The following is a 16,914-nucleotide window of genomic DNA, read 5'->3' on the forward strand; positions in this document are numbered from 1 at the left end:
CACTGCCTAGACTAAATGCCATCCACTCTCCTTTTTCCAGCCCATCCCTATTAATCCCCACAAGGCTCATTTGAGAAATCACTTTCTCTGTGAAGTCTTCTTTGGCTTTCATCTCCTATTGTAAGGAGAAATAACCACTCTTTCATCTACATTTGTCTATAACATTCTCTCTATTCTACTATTTCTCCACTACAACATAAACAACTTGAAGACAGGTGCCATTTTCAGCATCCCATATGGGCAAACATACCCCCACAGAGTAAGTGCTCATTAAATATACGTTGAAAGACAGGAGGAAGAAAAGAAGAAGATCAAGAAGGAGAGTAGGAAGAATGGATACTGTGAAATAGTTTAAAGAAAAATCACAGTTACCTAATTCAATACAACCACCTGTGAAATGAAGAGGAGAGCAGACATTCATTTGCTTTTTTTCCACAGATGCAGAGAAAAACTAAAAGACAAGAAAACCTAATTTTGATTTATTATGAAAGAATACCTGCCTAACTAGAAGTAACCAGGTAAAACAAGTTTAATAATAAAGAAATGAATTTGCTGAGGCCTGAAAATTATGCCAGCTCTATAAGATACTCAATAGTTATGCATAACCAAGGTTAAATATCCAGGTGGAAAATAAAAATCTGTTCTTTCATCAAATGTGTCTCAATATCCAGATGTTTGGCATGGTGATAGACAAAACATCTAGATGACTGATTGCATTTTTTATTGGCCACTTACATGTTTTGGCACAATTGGTGATGTTACGAGTCTGGAGTTGTACATAAAGGCCCCCCTCACTTATTTATCCTGTAGTTTATATAGTAAGCCATTTGCCAAGAGGAGAAAATGCCAACATGGTTAAACAGAAGGAAATATAAACATGATTTCCTTTGAGCAGAGGATATTTGATGTAAGTTCTGATTACTAGAATAATAATTTGTTAAGTTTCTTGGGAAAGTTTAATAACAAAAGAATTTTTAGTCCAAAAGCACCCCTAGTCTTCCAAAATGCTGGCTCGAAGGTAGGCCAGGCAGATTTCTTCAAATTGTTCGTGGTCATGTAGTTTTCAGGGATTGGTTATATGACTACACCAAAAATAGTTTAAGATTCATGGTAAAGTTTATTTTCCAAAGATAACTGAAACACTACCCCTATCCCATGTGTTTTTTTCACGTTGTAACTCCGACATTCCTCATAAAGAGATGTGGCCACATTTCCTTCCTGAGCATAGAGATGATCTTGCGTTTATGGCAGAAGTAGAGCTTTGTGACTCCTGAATCTATAGTATATGAGATGATACAGCTTCTGACTGGTTTTCTTAGGCCTCTTGCTCTTCAGACCCATCCATCATTGTACAGAAGGAAACCAGACAGCCCATATGGGGAGAAACTGAGGCCCCCAGACCAAACTTCTGGCTAAACTCCCAGCTAACAGCCAGAACCAATGTGCCTAGCCATGTGAGTGAGCCTTCCTGGAACTAGATCTTTTGGCCTCCATCTGAGCAGCTGAAGTTGAATTGCATATGTAAACAAATAAATGATTATTGCTATTTTGGGGTTTTCTGCTAGTTCAGCAATGATAACTAGGAAATCTCCTAATAGGAAACAACATACATTCTAACTTCCACCTTCCTGCCATCAGAAAGTATATTCTTTAATTAAAGTGTGTGGTAGGCATAATAATGGCTGCCTAAAGATGTCCGCATTCTAATCTCTACAACCTGTGAGTATGTTACCTTACATGGTAAATGGACTATGTGATTATGTTAAGGAATCTTGAGATGGGGAGATTGTAATGGTTTATCCAGGTGAACTCTCAGTGTAATCACAAGTGTCTTTATAAGTGAAAGGGAAGGCATAAGGGTTAGAGTTACAGGAGTTGAAGATGCAGTGCTGCTGGTTTTGAAGATGAAAGAAGAGGCTATAAGCCAAGGGATGGAGATGGCTTCTAGAAGCTGAAAAAGTCAAGGAAACAGATTCTTCTCTACAGTCTAGAATGAATGAAGCCCTGATTTTAGCCAATGATACCTATTTCACACTTCTGACCTTCAGGCTATAAAATAACAAATTTGTGCTTTTTTAAGGCATAAGTTTGTGATAATTTGTTGCAGCAACAACAAGAAACTAATAAAAATATTTGTCATTCTTTGCAATCTGTACTTCCCTTCCCCTATTCTCCAGGTCACCACTAATCTGGTAGTACATAATTTTATTTAAAAAATAATACTAATAATTTTTTTAAAAGAATCATTCTAATCAAGTTCATTTTGAAGGAAAATAAGACTATGAGAAATAAATTGTTTTTTATAGAGTAATATAGCTTTTTAGGGACAAAAGGAGGTTAGAATTCAATTTTCTTGACTTCCATGTTTGGGACCTTTTCACTAAATTCTTTGACCTACTTTCCTGATCCTATTTTCTTCTTACTTGACCCCTCTTAGACAGTATCCATTTTGAATGAATTTGAGGAAAAATTTCTTCTCTGTAGGTTGGAGTCACTATATTAAGAGAGAGACTTCCATTCCGACAGCCACCGGCAGCTGCCTCAGAATAGGTTTATTAACCTTGAGAAACACACCAAAGATATCTCAATCTTCTCTTCTAAAAGAATTCCCCATTGCATTTCACTTTCTTTGTCATAAAATAATTCAATAAACTTTATGGAAACCTGAAGTTTCCAACCTGCCAATCTTATAGAAAAACACTGTTTTTCAACAACGGAAACATTAAGAAGTAAAACACGACACTGAATTTCCATGTTATTGAAACTATATTACTTCATAAATTGTCCTATGTTGGGATCCTCCAGAAGTAGATTCTGAATCAAAGATTTGAACCCAAGCAGTTTATTATGGAGGTGCTGGGAAAGGACGGGGAAGTGAGATGGAAAAAAGCACAAGTCAATAAACTTGATATTATGTAGCAGTTTATCACCTTGGGCAACTGAGGTCTGGTCTTGCTGGGGAACTCTAAGAGACACTCTAGATTACACCTCAGAGGTAGTCCAGCTGAAGGGTGAGAAGCTGGATTATTTGTCCTCCAATTCCATCAGTCATTGGCTGAGTGTTTCTCTTGGGGGCATAAATTCCCTGGAATTTCCTACCTACCTTCCCCATCTGTGAGCGCCATAAGAAATGGTGCTCAAGGTGATGAATCATGGGTACTTGCAATAGGACATTTATGGTATGTGCTGGACTGTTATGTGACAGGAAGTTACATGCAGGGCACTGAAAGTATCCACTAAATGAACTATGTAATGATTAATTTTGAAATGGAATCTCAACTCAAAGAATCATGGAGTTTTTATTGCTCTTGTAATTTCACTAATAAAGCTGTAAGCAAGTTATTATGATAACCTGTAAGCCCCCTGAGAACAGGATTCATATCTTGTTCATTATTGTACCTTCAAAAGGCTTAATCATAACAAGTGATCAGCAAATATTTAACAGTGACTTTGTAATCAATTGACTGAATTACTTTGCTGTGAACTACATTTAGAGTAGCTATGGGATTACATGTTGCAACGGTGAGGAGCTTATACTTTAGAATCAGACTGTTTAGATTGTAGCCCTGCTCCATCCCTTATTAACTAACGTGACCTTGGGCAAGTTTCTTAACGTCCGATTTTTGTTTCTTTCATCCGTTACATGGATATAATCATGATTCCTATGAAATTGTGTTGCCATAGGATTAAATTTATGGCAAACATAATGCCTAACACTTGTTAACTGCACAAGATCTTTTAGTTATTAATATCAATAATCACTTGAGAGATGAACCTTAAGACCGATCATCTAAAGTGACCATATTATGGTTGGTGAAATCAAACTTACACATATGTGTGATTATTATAAAATGATTGTAATCTTGTCAGAGAAAAGTTTGTCAAAACTGATCACTTTCTAGTAAGAAACAGACATAATTCTACCCTGATCTTTTCACTCTTTAACATTGTGTTTTGAAATGTTTGACTTATTCGAGAAGTAGCCCTATATTTTGTGTTAGGTAGATATATCAACACAAACCATTTAAGTAAACAGTCTAAGGTGGGATTTCAAATATTATTTTTCAACTTTACAGATAATAAATTTTATCATGCACCTAAACACAAATTGTACTGTCTCTTAGATTTTATTTGTGTAGTTTCCATTTCTGTTAATGGCTCATTTATCTTAGAATTTAAGGATAGATTTACCTTTTGCTTTAAATTGTTTATTAAAGTACTACTAGGTAAGAGGCATCGTGCTAGATGCTTGAGGTCACTGGACCATTTTCTGCTTTTATATGAAATATTGAATATATCCTAAGTAGAAAGGAATTTACCCTAGAAAGAATTTTCATAGCATTCTCAAGAATACACCGCTATAATAAATAATTTTCAGTGTGTGGCATACAACTTAAGCACCTTTCTTCGCCTTTCATCCCTAGTGGAAATGAAAAAGCAGCAAGCTTTGTGAATATACTTGAAAATTATCATTGATTATCTTCATTTCGCCTGGACCAGATAGTCTGTGGTCTTTTTATCTTTTGAGGGAAACAGCAAAAGATTGTAGAAAGATTACTTAATAGGGGATAAGAAAATATGAAGTCGGATCTTAGCTTTGCCTCCAAGCCTTTGATTCAGTGGTTTCACAGACGCTGTTGATAATACTTTCATTCAGTGATACAACACTGTGGATCAGATCAGAAGTTTAGATGTATCTGAAAAAAATCTAGTTAGATTCTGGGAATATAGGTTTAGAAACATAGCCACCAATTGATAATTATATGGACAGGGTTTGGAAATGATAGAACAATCTAAGGTGGACAGGGAAGATGTAAGTAGCATTATTCTATACAGAATCCAAAATCTGAAGTTTTTATTTAAGAGACGTTGGAGATATATTCTAGCAAACGAATACAGCAAGTAGTCAGCAAAAATCTCATCTTCTTCAGCAGGAGAAAGGAGCCCAGGGCCTCAGCTTGGTGGCTGGGATTCAAGGGAGAAGACAGAGTCAAGACAACAAGAAATGTGGACTGTGAAATACAGAAAGTGTGACATCCAGAGACAGAATGGTGGCAGAGGGCAAAGACTTAGTGACAAAGGATTGAGAAATTTTTTTCACTGGGCTCCAAAAGCAAAACTGGCCTCATAAACTGGGGAGGGATGAGGAAATGGTGAGTCTATTGGTTATCTATTGCTGTGTTACAACTCACCACAAAATATATCCACTTAAAACAATCAGCTTAAAACAATACGCGTTTATTATTTCACAGTTTCAGTGGGTCAAGAATAGAGGCAAATGTGTCCTTTGGCTTAGAGTAACCCACAAGATTCTGATCAAGGTATTTTCAGGGTTGAGATCTCATCTCAAAGCTCAAGTGTAAGAACTTGCTAATCAAGCTCAATCATGTTGGCAGGTTTCGGTTCCCAAAAGGTGGTCCTTACTGGCTGTTGACTAGGGGCCACCCTCATCTCTTTGTCATATGTGCCTCTCCATAAAGCAGTTTAGAACATGACATTTTGCTTCCTCAAAGGCAGCAAGGAAGAGTGTCTGCTAGCAAGACGCAAGTCAAAATCTCATAAAACCTATTAATGAAAGTGAATCTTATCACTTTAACTGAATTCTTTTTTGCTAGAAGTAATCAGGAGTCCAGCCCATACTGAAGGAGGGAGGGGATTTCACAGGTCATGAACACCAGGAAAAAGAGATGATTAGGGGTATTTTAGAGTTTGTCCACCACAGGGAGCTAACATTTTATTGAGTATTTACTATGGCAAGATATAGCATTAAGCGCTGTTACATATAATATTCACTTACCTAAAAGTGTGGCTCTTAAGTTGTGTGGGCTTTAAAGGCACAGAATCAGGAGGGATAATGTAGTAGTTGGAGTAAAGATTTCCTCTTTTCTCCACTTCAGTTTCTTCAGCTATAAGAAGACAGGGTCTGGATCAATGTCTCATCCAGTTCTTTCGTTTCATCCCTTCAGGGGTTCCATAAGCCCGTCAAAGCTTTCACAGTTCTCCAGATTCCTTTTTACTTGTGGAACCTGACATTGTACTCTTCTATAAAGGGTCTGCTTGAGTGTAACGGGATCATAAGGATCACTCTAGTCTGCAAGCTGTACTTTAGCACATGCAGCCAAGCCATGTCTGAAAAATAAAGTACAAGCCACGCTTTTGTACATGGAACAATTTTTTTCATTAATTATGCCAATTCGCCATAAAAACAATCCTATTCAAAAAATGAAAGTAGAAAGGAAAAGAAAGATAAAAGCAAGAAAGAAGGAGTAAAGAGAAAGGGAGAAGAGGTGAGGCAGAAGCAAATGAACACTATTTATTGAACCCTGTCGTGCACCAGGCAGAACGCTAAGAGACATTTGATCTTATCACTTTATTTTGAAATGTGAGCACCTACTTTTTCAAAGATTCACTCATACATTTTATATGTAATTCTCATCTTTTAAAAACTCTGGCCCTGTGTATTTCTTCATTTTCTCCAATTTTTTAATTACCGTCTCATATCATCTAACTACCCTCCTCAATCTCTTGATATTAATTTTATAAAAAAACATATTATATATGACTGTGATAGTTTATATTTTTGCATCTACCTAGTAGGATAAAATATTCCTTCCCAAGATCCCCATGGTGACTAGGATTCAAATGTAATCATGAAAACCAAAAAGGAATTTACTGGTTGCTGTCTACATGCTAATGCTGGTTGGAGCTAGAACTGAAATTAAGGTGACTGTGGCTTCTTGTCTTTCATGAATCAGTGAGGGTTCCAATGTGTGTTGGAACAACCCTTCTCCACTGGGTCAGCCTTCTGGCTGGATTCAATCATAGTTTCTAACTTGGGCTTATTCAGTAGCTCAGTATAGACACAGATTCAGTCCGTGGTTTTTACTGCTCTAAGACCAGTTTTCAAATAAATAACTGGTTAAATGATTTCCAGATGCTAAAATAAAAACTATACAGATGCAAATACATTACATTTAATTTCAGGGCTGTTTAAGGTTTCTACTGTGCCTAGGGAAGACAGCTATAAAAAATGGACAAAACTTTATTAGAGCATACTTCATCAATTACTCCATTAACAATAACAATGTGGGAAATAAAGGGTGAAATTGAGTACAATAAAGCAGTGAAGAAAATGAACATAAACAAGAAATGGAAATCAACAAGCAATGAATTAATATTGAACCGTAGCTACACAGAGGAACGCGTAGGTCTTTCTTGAAAATATGATGGTTCTGACCACTGAACAATAAGGCCAGGATTTTGAAGCACTTTTCTCATAATGAGACCTGTGTGACCATGCTCCTCCTTACAATCCATAGTAAACATTCCCAAGACTGCTCTATGGTGGGGAGTAGTCTTACAAAAAGCCCTCCTGTCAATCAGTCTAAAATATCTCAGCACTCATATGATGCAAGGTGAAAATGGATTAGTCATCCTCAAGGTCACATGGCTGGAGATATAAGTAGGCACACCAAAGAGGAAAAGTTGGGACACAGGACTATCCTCATTATAGCTGGAAATTGACATCCAATCAGAAATCATACACTTACCGCATTAAAAATAGATAAAGCAACAATCATATTAGTTGACAATGGAGGAAAGCCTCTAGAGATACAACATATCAGGGAAAAAAATTAAAGGGTGAGGTTCACAAAAATTAGATTCATATCTGTTTTATGGAAACCATGATCTTAAATTGACATGATCTCAATTATATATATGATTTTAATCCATGATGTTTCTTGGGAAGATAGAGAGGAGAACTATGTCATTGAATGGGGCTATAAACTTCTTTTTAAAAAGGACATTTAAAACTCCTTTGATTTACTTTTATGGCAGAAAAGTAGATCATAAAGAAGAGAAAAATTATCTGGTTTCGTGAGAACTCGTTTGATAAAGCCAAGATGCTGAGTCAACTGTTCTTTTTCAGTAATCTTATAAAGTCATGAATAATAATGGAAACCCTTTAATTCCTACTATGGCATTTGGTGAATGGGCTAAGATAATTATGAAGAGAGAAGCCCACAAGGTTAGTGTGGGGTGTGGGAGAGAATGGGAATTTGAGTTCCTCTGAGCTGAAGCAGAGAGAATTTTTGAATGATTGTGTTGACCGTGTGAAGGAGGTACATTCCTACACATGCCTAAGGCTGAGGGAGCCAGATAAAGAGATGCTGCCACTGGCCTTTCGTCCCTAAAGGTTTTAAGCTCCATGGACAATAAACACTTGAACTTTCTCATTGCTTCTGTATCTGGAGGCTCCTGCTCAGCCTGGCTTCAGATTGACAATTTATGAACTTGCTTTTTTAAATTAGTAAATTCATTTGGCTTCCAGATCTACCTACCTTCTTCAGCTGTTCTCTGTAAAGTCCAGAGACCTGTGAACTCTGATGTGGTATTCAATACAAGCTCCCGAGGCTCCTGGTCCTGACTTCAACACTGTTTTCAATTTTTCTAAAAGAGGGAAATATATATATATATAAACTGTAGACCCACTTTGTGAGACCGAAGCAAGTTCTCCTTGATACAATATGATCCATGAGGATTCCATTGGTACACGTCTTCTTTGTGTTGTGCATGCCTACTTTCCAGCCAGCACTTGCTCTCCAACCTTGCCCTATATCTCCTCAGACACCTGGAAGGAATTCCACTGAGGAGGTTGAGGAGAAAGCATGAAACACAGGATAAAAATCACTGGGTAGGGAGGTAGGAGACCTGAGTTCTGGGTCGACAGATACCATCAGTTAGCTGTGTGACCTGGAGAAAGACACTCCTCTGGTCGGGCGACTCACAAAATCAGCAAGTGAGACTCAGCCATCAAGACTCATGACAAACCAAACTTCCGATTTTTTAGCAGAGAAGACAGTATTTTGAAACTTTTAGGAATCTGTTTTCCAGCTTCTAATGGGTTGGATGAAAAGTGACAGGAACTTAACCGACATTCTAGTGAAAGAATCTTTGCATGTTTGCCTGTAGTTTCTTTCCTTAACTTTGTTCCCACTATAAAACTTAAAAAAAGAAAAGAAAAATATATCAAACATATATCACATCCATGAAAAAAGGAACTTGCCAAGAAACTTTCTATTTATGTGCTCAGATTTACTATACTGCAAACCAGTGGGATCCTAATTCATTTATTTAAACTTCTGTCGCCATCATTGTGAATATAGCCAGAGGTCTCCCATGGGCTGCTAGATGAAATGCTCAGTGGCATCATAAGTAAACAAAGAAGGATCTCACTTTCTTGTCATATTGGGGCCTTAGAACCATGTAGAGCAGCAGGAGAGACATACTGGTCATTTTTAAATAGGAAAATGGCATGATCGGGAGGCATGGCTTGTCTATTACTTGGAGAATGAATAATGTTGTACCTCTTTTTAATATTGAAGTTAATTACTGAAGCCTTCACTGTTCAGATTAGCAGAGATTCAAGTCCTTTGTTCTAGGCCTCCATCTTACTTCCCACACAAGTCCAAGAACTGTGGAGTATAACTCAGTCCAAAGAGAAATATTGTGCTTCTAAACAGAGAACTACAGGCCAAGAGAAAGAATGAGATCATCTGTTTTCTGCTGCCTCTGCTTCTGTCATTGATGTTGTTGAAAGTGACTTTCTCTTTTAAAGAAGTGTTTTCTCAAAATCTGATGTTTTCCTTGCTCACTGCTGTAAGAATCACACTGTTTGATATATAGTATTTTTTAAAGTAAAGAAGATGGAGAAAGTAGAAATTTCTGCCCAGTTATGGCTGCCTCTCTAACTTTAGGCTTGGCACAGAGCTTTATATCGTTATTAGCTTGAGCTTTCAAAATTCAATTATTGTTGTTTGTTTACACCATCTTTTTCCTAGGTCCCCCAGGAAAATTGTTTCAGAACAAATTCTGGCATCTGTACTAGACCCACAAATACCTTTGACCTCCATATTCTGTCTTCTGAGTTTAAAAGTTTTTCCTCATCCTCATTCAAAATCCATATCTATTTCTTGTTGCAGAGAGACACATATATGTGGAGAAAAATCATGCTGTGTTACCACTGCATTTTAGATAACAGCTTGAAGCAATTTCTTAAAATGAGAGCAACCTGTACAAAAATTACATGGTGGTGTCTAATCAAATAAATAAGAATTTCTTAGATTACTAGGTCTCTCCTAGACCCAATAAACAGAAATGAAGCTGGGGCTGAGAACCTGCATTTTCAACACATTCTTCAAATGATTTTTACACACCATAAAGTATGAGAACCATTAGCAGATCTGTTGAGGATAAATAGATCAGGAGGACACTAGAAGCTGGAGACCAATTAAGAAGTTATTGTAATCATATATTTAAGTCATGATGAGAGTTTTTACTATGATAGTGATTGTGCTAAAGGTGGAGAGAGAGCATGCTTAAGAATCATTTCAGATACAGTCTCCAGAAGTAAATTTCATCCACTGGTAGCATTCAGATTGGAATCAGGTTAAACTGGCTTATGAATGTGTATGGAATTGCCACTATAAGAAATGGTTCTCTCTGCAAATTCCCTAGATTCTTGGCTTGCTGACTAGGCACACTATACCTCCATCCAGCAGATTCAGTGTATCTACAGAATGGGGACTTGAAGCAGTTTTGGCCACACTTTTGGTCATGCTTCAGCTACTTGACTTTACGCTCATCTGTACTAAGCAAATAAGATGTGCAAAGAAGGTGTCAAGGTAGATGGATGTTAGACAGACTCTGGAGTGGGATAGCCAGCAAAACAAGCAGGCTGCTGACCGCTCTAAATCTGAGCAAGCTTTCTGAAGTTTATTTTGGTATCACATGGCCCTGCCAGGTCCTCTCTGCAGCTTCTTGAAAACTCAGAAACCTTAAGAGTATTGCCACAAGTCTTCTTCTGTTTTCAAATCTTAGTCTAAAGCCTCCAGAGAGCATATACAGGGTCATCAAGAATGAGGACATGAAAGAACAGAGAATCAAGAACTGTGCATTAAGACAGTAGTCCCCACCCTCTGTTTTAAGGACCTCTACCCTTCAGGAGGTCAACGGGTTTATCTCAATAGTAAACACAGCAAAAGAAATTGGCCAAATATGTTTAGAATATGTAGGCTTGAACAACGTCAGACAACTTTCTTTGCTGCACAAGCTCCCTAGGATAATAGGGAGCCCTAATAAGATAATTATATTACAGAAGCTGTAATATAATTAATGTTTAAGAACACACACTGTGGAGCAAGAATGCTGAGGTTCAGATAGTAATTTGGCCACTTACAAGGATATTGATCCTCTTTGTGCTTCAGTTGTCTTGTTGATAAAAGCAGGTAATAATCATACCTGCCTCATAGAGTTGCCAGGAGAATTAAACATATGAGATAATGAGTGCAAGGGCTTAGAGCAATGCTTGGCACCTATCAAGTGCTTAATAAAGTAAACTTTAGGCAAAAAATCAAGAAGGCAAATAGCATTTTGTGAACTGACTTGACCTAGGATGATTTTGGAAGTGGGATTAAGGAACATGTATACATAGAAGAGCATTCTTTAGGACATGGTTTAGGAAATTCTACACTAGAAAGTACTGGTACTTAAGGAGTTAAGGAAAGGGGACGAAGTCAGTAAAAGAGCCTGAGAAGTGATTAGAGAAATAGAAGGAGAACTAGGGTTTGAATGGTGATTCACTGCTGCCCTTTTTGTTGTTTCTAACCTCAGTGACCTCAGGGAAGCAAGGTCCAGTTCCAAGAGGGAAATGGGTTTTGGTCCATAAATCAACAGTGCTGTAGCTTATCCCTGGCGGATTTTACCCTGTTGGAGGAGTTTTATGGTAGAACTCATGGCAGAGATGTATCATATCAGGCTTACTGACAGTGATGGTGAAGGTCACCCTTATCCCCATCTGGTAAGATCGAAATCTGTATCAGAATCAATGTTGTGTCTCCCCAGATTTCCTTGGCTTCATCCTGAGCCCTCAATTATTTGCTCAAAGAAACACCTGGCCACTGTAAATACCTCTTTATCTCTCGATACCACTGTTGTCTCAGCCACTTCAATCATGATGTGCAGATATTGGCACGGATCCTATCACAGCTGATGAAGCAAAAGGCTCAGCAGCTATAGCATCTATTTTGTCCTTTGAAAGGTCTGGATCTTTTTACTGTTTCTAGACCTACGGGAAGTACCGCTGAGCAGGATGTGGTATTTTGCTTCTCTAGTGACCATCAGGAGGGTCCCAAGAAATATAACCTGGAAATTTAAGAGATTAGAGACAGTGAAATGAACATTGACCAGTGATAGGAGATGAGAAGGAGATACCTAAATTCCTCTCCCTGCCTTCCAGCATGAAGAACAGTTCCAAGTGGCAATGATTCCATGTGGTCTGTCTAGAAACTGGCTATATACTCTTAAAATTGTGACTGTCTCAATAACATGCCACCTTCTATTTGCTTTTCAACTTTCTCTGCCTCATTCACCTTTTTTACTGACTCCTCCTGCCTTAAGATTGTGTGGAAGTTTTGTCTCAGTCTTTGTTTTTAGGGAACCCAATCTAAGTTAAATTCTGTATCAAAAAGGACGACTTATATTTCCTGCTATCCTTTGAATGCCACAGATATGACCACATATCTCTGAATTTTGGAAGTTGATCAGGGAGAGAAAGCCTCCTAAGAATCTTTGTTACATAGATTTCTATTCTAGGGAACTTATTTTTCCGATTTCTAAATCAGAGACTGTGGTTTGAACAAGAAGGTTTCCTCTCTACTGAGAACATATGAAAAGGAATAATGTCTATTCTTCTCTGCATTTCTAACAGTTTGAGCATTTTAAGCACTAAATAAAATCTTACTGAATAAAATTTCTTATAAATATACCTTTAAGCAATTTGGATAACGGGAGGATAATTTGTTTTTCATTTACTTTGCATAATAATAAAACTAAAACTCAAAGGTTAATGACTCACAAACCATGATCTCTGGACCACTTGCAAGTCAAAGTTGATTCATTGCTTAGGTGGGGACTTGATAGATCTCACAGTAAACCAAATTTTCAACTAATGCTGCCCGTAGAAACTTGGCCTAAAAATGTGTGATACCTGTTAAACATCAGCCTTCTCCATCTACTGGAAAGCTTATTGCAAGAAAATATACTGTGGCAAAACAATCTTTTAATGAATGTGTGCATCCTCAATTACTGTGAATCTCTGGATGTTTGTAATGTAGATAGAGGCATGTTAATTTATGTGAGGCAGTGATTTTAACCTTGTCTACATTTTAGAATCATGAGGCGGGAGTTAGTGGGGTAGGGGAGAAGCTTCAAAAAGTCATCCAAGGTCCTGACCTCAGAGATTCTAATTTCATTGGTTTAATTAGAACCTGAGCTTTCAATTTGTTTTTTGTTTTGTTTTGTTTTTTTAATTTTCCAAAATATACTTGATATTGGTATCCTTGGCAAAAGATATAAATTACATTATAAATATATCAAAAGACTCGTTTACATCATGTTTCACATAATATTTGTAGGTAAGTAGCCATTTTCTTTAAAGAAAAGATTAACATATGTGAATTAGAGACTATCTGGGAGAATTTTAATAAAAAAGTTGTTTAAAAGAGCATGAGGATACTTATGAATACCCACTGGGTGGGTAGGAAACTACTTCTAGAAATGGGCTCAAGAATGAAAAATGGGAGATAGGGGCATAGAAAACATACTCTTAATCTCCTTTTTTTGCAGAAGGCAGTTGAAGGCATCCGTCTTCATGGCAATGAACCCTGAGGAAGAGAAATGATGGCAACGATGATGATGATGATAATGGATATTATGAGGGAAGATAACAATTCTCGAGTCTCTACTATATGATAGAAACTGGATATTTTTTTCTCGTTCAGTTCTCACATAAAGTTCTAGGAAATAGATATCAAATGAGAATATATAGTTTCTAGTATATTATAACTCTTTTCCTCTTTCTCCTATAAATAATTTGGTATTCTTTGCTTTTTAATAATTTTTGAAACTGGGAGTCACCGATATGAAAAATTAATGAATTTTCTTGTGGAATTAGAAGCTGATCCAATTATATAAATTTTCTTTCAAAATAAAAAAGTTTGATGCCACAGAGGACATGACTAAAAGACAGGTGTACACACACACACCCACATACACAATGCCCTCTCTTGTGAACTATTGACATAATAATTTATGAAAGCCCTTAGGATGAAGCCAAGAGCAACTTTCGAAGTGAAAGAATCCTTTTTTCTAGTTGCCTGGATTCCAGGTGCTCTCAAAATAAGAAGGATGTTCAGCTACACCAAGCATGCAAGGCATTGACGTGATATCATGTAGAGCCTGGTGGTCAACCAGAACACTTGAAATGAGGTTCAAATCCAGATGTCAAGGGCTACAAGCAGAAAGGTTCAGTCCTGATATTCTTCATTCCTGGGACAAAAGTAACAGACAATTATTGTCCTCAAGTCTTATAGCTTTATCTCTGCAATAATTTGAGTTTAGAAAGAGCCATTTTGGCCTAATTGTTAATCTCTTGATATAATTGTTAATAGTAGTTAAAAATTCTTAATTATTTTCTGAGAAATTTGTTGGTGAAAAGAAAGAACTGCCTGAAAGTTCCTTCATTTGCCTTTGAATAATATAGTCCTTCTAGACAATCCATTAGGAAACTTTAATTTTTTCACTTACCACTTTTGAATAATATAAAACAAATTTTTGCTCAGCTTCTGCCAAGACGATGCTTCGAGGACTTCCCATATTCTCTGGGAATCATTACTTTGTTTTGGTTTGCTTGGGTTCAGACCCCTTGAGATGGCCCTTGAGTTTCAGGTTCACTTAAACTGCTAAGATGGGCCTGGCTTCCATCTGCAACCGTAAAATTGCTTTGAATTTTTCCAAACTCAGCCCAGGTTTGCTGAAAACTCATCTAAGAGTTGGCTAGGGTTCACTGAGAGGTTTGCAGATCTATTTGATTATTTAGCTGTTCAGAACCCCAATATCCAAATTGCCAGGTGAAAATTTCACCTGGTTGGAAATTTTCTCATCTGGAGGTGCTTCCTTGCTACTCAAGCCCAAGTTTAAAGGTTGCCTTTTTTCTTTAAAGAGCTAAGGTCTCTGAAAGGAGAATACATGTCTCCAAATCTCAAAATGTCTCTTGAATTTCCCTCCAAATGAATAATAAAATCGTTCACTTATCGAACCCTTCTTGTATAGAACACGTGTCTGCATCCTTATTAGGGTGTCCTTTTTCATTTGAAGTTACTAAGATATGGTTTCCACTTGACCCTGATGTGAGTTAAAATTTAGCAAATGTGACTGAGCTTGAAAATGTTTTGATTTCAAAACCAATTAGAGACTAAACAGTGTGTGGAGAAAGTAGTGTATGTAGGAGTATCTACGTGCCAGTGTGAGTGCAATTGTGTGATTAAAGGTAGAAGAATGGAAAATGGGATATATTTTTGAGTTATGGAGGAAGGTATGGGGTATTTTCTGGTGAAATGGTTTGTCATAGATGTAATAACTTAAGTTCTAAAATTTGAGAAGATTTAAGGTTTAATACAATTACAATTTATTTTCTTTTTAAATAAATTTTAGGGGCAGTGGTTAATTTCATTTTTCCTCCCTTTCCATTCTCCACCAAGCCTTGCTAAATTCATCTTAAGCTCATAGACTTCAGAATAATTGATATCCAATTTGGACATACTATTATCATTATTTAAAATCATATTCTTAACTTGTAATAACTTTTGAAATGCTACTGATCAGCTACTGCTTAACCATATCCAGAACTATGTATATGGCTAAAATTAAAACTACAATTAGTATTTAAAATTACTTTGAGATCATTATGGCTAACATTTTTAAAAATCATTTTGATAGAACTCTAGTAAAATTCAGTTTTGATGGTGCTAAAATATAGTTTTACCTTGCCTCTAAAAGCTCCAATTTACATGTCCTTGCTACAGGTTTCACAGTCCAATAATAATTATATGGAGAAAAACGAGGAAATAAGACCAAAAAAAAAACCTAGAAAGCAAGATAATAAACTAGATGGAAAATAGATTATTATGCTTATTTTTCCTGGCACATAAAACCATTTAGGTCATGCTAAATTTGTCTATAACATAAAACTGATATATATATATATATATATATATATATATATACACATTGCTAAAATTTTACAGTTTGTCTTGAATATTCCAAATATAGTTAGGGACACTTTTTAGAAGTTTCGTAATTTTGCTAATTTTTACCTTCTTCACAAAACTTCAAAACATTGCTTACTTACAATGTGCGTATTAGTTACGATGATTCAGATATAAAATTTAACTATCCAACCAGGGCACAATCTATGAAGCCGAAGTCTTCAAATGTAGTTCTGATTCTAGAGAGAAAGTGCTTTTTGTGGTGTGATTATTTTCATGTATTTGGCCTCACCATGTGCAGCTGGTGGAAGCATTGATGCCTAGATTCCATGTCTTTGCCATGCCCTGGAATAATCCACTGACTTTTTCCAGGCACTTTGGAAATGTATGGGGTTGGCTAGTATTTTTGTTCTTGATCTGGATAGTAATCCCTGTTTTTTGGCTTGCACGATGCTCCTCAAATGAATATAGACTTAAGATCGTTTAACCTGTTCCCAGTTTAGTCACTTCTGGATGAATTCTATCCACAGTCTAGCCCCCAAGAGAGGCACCCACAGTGTTCACACTGGGAGTCAAGTTGGGGTGTGGGGGACTTTAAATACGAGTCACTTGTAACAAAAGAGATTAGGAAGGAGATGTGTGACATTAAAAATGGCAAATGCATTATCTTTGTCTTAAAATATGTGTAGAGCTTCTAAAGCACCTATTTGGAAACTATTTAGGCAAAGAGGAAAAGAACCCACAATATTTGGGTTTGGTTTCTTTAATCTTTTTTTTACTATTCCAGGGGAAAAAAAAATAATCATCA

The 16,914-nt window shown here is 36.7% G+C and overlaps 1 long non-coding RNA gene across 1 annotated transcript in view; it reads left to right on the plus strand.

The window, feature by feature from the left end:
• LOC120587702 (uncharacterized) overlaps positions 1 to 14,392 on the plus strand; it is a 92,338-nt gene extending 77,946 nt beyond the window's left edge. The window contains exon 4 of the long non-coding RNA XR_005649065.1: positions 13,687 to 14,392. This is a non-coding gene — a long non-coding RNA (uncharacterized LOC120587702). The remainder of the gene's footprint in view (positions 1 to 13,686) is intronic.
• The last annotated feature ends 2,522 nt before the right edge of the window (positions 14,393 to 16,914 follow it).

The sequence above is a fragment of the Pteropus medius genome, unplaced genomic scaffold (assembly GCF_902729225.1).
Source record: "Pteropus medius unplaced genomic scaffold, Ma_sr-lr_union100, whole genome shotgun sequence".
In the NCBI taxonomy this organism is placed as follows: domain Eukaryota; kingdom Metazoa; phylum Chordata; class Mammalia; order Chiroptera; family Pteropodidae; genus Pteropus; species Pteropus medius.